We start from the raw sequence: 3,160 nt of genomic DNA, 5'->3' as shown, positions 1-3,160 counted from the left end.
ACATCAGCGCCACAGGTAACTTCCACAAAGCTGTGAACGATCTGAGAGACAAGGCAAGAAGGGCATTCTATGCCATCAAAAGGAACATAAATTTCAACATACCAATTAGGATTTGGCTAAAAATACTTGAATCAGTCACAGAGCCCATTGCCCTTTATGGATGTGAGGTCTGTGGTCCGCTCACCAACCAAGACTTCACAAAATGGGACAAACACCAAATTGAGACTCTGCACGCAGAATTCTGCAAAAATATCCTCCGTGTACAACGTAGAACACCAAATAATGCATGCAGAGCAGAATTAGGCCGATACCCACTAATTATCAAAATCCAGAAAAGAGCCATTAAATTCTATAACCACCTAAAAGGAAGCGATTCCCAAACCTTCCACAACAAAGCCATCACCTACAGAGAGATGAACCTGGAGAAGAGTCCCCTAAGCAAGCTGGTCCTGGGGCTCTGTTCACAAACACAAACACACCCTACAGAGCCCCAGGACAGCAGCACAATTAGACCCAACCAAATCATGAGAAAACAAAAAGATAATTACTTGACACATTGGAAAGAATTAACAAAAAAACTGAGCAAACTAGAATGCTATTTGGCCCTACACAGAGAGTACACAACGGCAGAATACCTGAACACTGTGACTGACCCAAAATTAAGGAAAGCTTTGACTATGTACAGACTCAGCGAGCATAGCCTTGCTTTTGAGAAAGGCCGACGTAGGCATACATGGCTCTCAAGAGAAGACAGGCTATGTGCTCACTGCCCACAAAATGAGGTGGAAACTGAGCTGCACTTCCTAACCTCCTGCCCAATGTATGACCATATTAGAGAGACATATTTCCCTCAGATTACACAGATCCACAAAGAATTCGAAAACAAATCCAATTTTGAAAAACTCCCATATCTACTTGGTGAAATTCCACAGTGTGCCATCAGAGCAGCAAGATTTGTGACCTGTTGCCACGAGAAAAGGGCAACCAGTGAAGAACACGCACCATTGTAAATACAACCCATATCTATGCTTATTTATTTTATCTTGTGTCCTTTACCATTTGTACATTGTTAAAACACTGTATATATATATAATATGACATTTGTAATGTCTTTATTGTTTTGAAACTTCTGTATGTGTAATGTCTACTGTTCATTTTTATTGTTTATTTCACTTTATATATTATCTACCTTACTTGCTTTTATTTTTATTTATTTATTTTTTATTTCACCTTTATTTAACCAGGTAGGCTAGTTGAGAACAAGTTCTCATTTGCAACTGCGACCTGGCCAAGATAAAGCTTAGCAGTGTGAACAGACAACACAGAGTTACACATGGAGTAAACAATTAACAAGTCAATAACACAGTACAAAAAAAGGCGAGTCTATATACATTGTGTGCAAAAGGCATGAGGAGGTAGGCGAATAATTACAATTTTGCAGATTAGCACTGGAGTGATAAATGATCAGATGGTCATGTACAGGTAGAGATACTGGTGTGCAAAAGAGCAGAAAAGTAAATAAATAAAAACAGTGTGGGGATGAGGTAGGTGAAAATGGGTGGGCTATTTACCAATAGACTATGTACAGCTGCAGCGATCGGTTAGCTGCTTAGATAGCACGTTTGAAGTTGGTGAGGGAGATAAAAGTCCCCAACTTCAGGGATTTTTGCAATTCATTCCAGTCACAGGCAGCAGAGTACTGGAACGAAAGGCGGCCAAATGAGGTGTTGGCTTTAGGGATGATCAGTGAGATACACCTGCTGGAGCGCGTGCTACGGATGGGTGTTGCCATCGTGACCAGTGAACTGAGATAAGGTGGAGCTTTACCTAGCATGGACTTGTAGATGACCTGGAGCCAGTGGGTCTGGCGACGAATATGTAGCGAGGGCCAGCCGACTAGAGCATACAAGTCGCAGTGGTGGGTGGTATAAGGTGCTTTAGTGACAAAACGGATGGCACTGTGATAAACTGCATCCAGTTTGCTGAGTAGAGTGTTGGAGGCAATTTTGTAGATGACATCGCCGAAGTCGAGGATCGGTAGGATAGTCAGTTTTACTAGGGTAAGTTTGGCGGCGTGAGTGAAGGAGGCTTTGTTGCGGAATAGAAAGCCGACTCTTGATTTGATTTTCGATTGGAGATGCTTGATATGAGTCTGGAAGGAGAGTTTACAGTCTAGCCAGACACCTAGGTACTTATAGGTGTCCACATATTCAAGGTCGGAACCGTCCAGGGTGGTGATGCTCGTCGGGCATGCGGGTGCAGGCAGCGATCGGTTGAAAAGCATGCATTTGGTTTTACTAGCGTTTAAGAGCAGTTGGAGGCCACGGAAGGAGTGTTGTATGGCATTGAAGCTCGTTTGGAGGTTAGATAGCACAGTGTCCAAGGACGGGCCGGAAGTATATAGAAAGGTGTCGTCTGCGTAGAGGTGGATCAGGGAATCGCCCGCAGCAAGAGCAACATCATTGATATATACAGAGAAAAGAGTCAGCCCGAGAATTGAACCCTGTGGCACCTCCATAGAGACTGCCAGAGGACCGGACAGCATGCCCTCCGATTTGACACACTGAACTCTGTCTGCAAAGTAATTGGTGAACCAGGCAAGGCAGTCATCCGAAAAACCGAGGCTACTGAGTCTGCCGATAAGAATATGGTGATTGACAAAGTCGAAAGCCTTGGCAAGGTCGATGAAGACGGCTGCACAGTACTGTCTTTTATCGATGGCGGTTATGATATCGTTTACTACCTTGAGTGTGGCTGAGGTGCACCCGTGACCGGCTCGGAAACCAGATTGCACAGCGGAGAAGGTACGGTGGGATTCGAGATGGTCAGTGACCTGTTTGTTGACTTGGCTTTCGAAGACCTTAGATAGGCAGGGCAGGATGGATATAGGTCTGTAACAGTTTGGGTCCAGGGTGTCTCCTCCTTTGAAGAGGGGGATGACTGCCGCAGCTTTCCAATCCTTGGGGATCTCAGACGATATGAAAGAGAGGTTGAACAGGCTGGTAATAGGGGTTGTGACAATGGCGGCGGATAGTTTCAGAAATAGAGGGTCCAGTTTGTCAAGCCCAGCTGATTTGTACGGGTCCAGGTTTTGCAGCTCTTTCAGAACATCAGCTATCAGGATTTGGGTAAAGGAGAACCTGGAAGGGCTTGGGCGAGA

Source organism: Oncorhynchus masou, chromosome 32, assembly GCF_036934945.1.
Source record: "Oncorhynchus masou masou isolate Uvic2021 chromosome 32, UVic_Omas_1.1, whole genome shotgun sequence".
NCBI lineage: Eukaryota > Metazoa > Chordata > Actinopteri > Salmoniformes > Salmonidae > Oncorhynchus > Oncorhynchus masou.
This window is presented reverse-complemented; position numbering follows the sequence as displayed.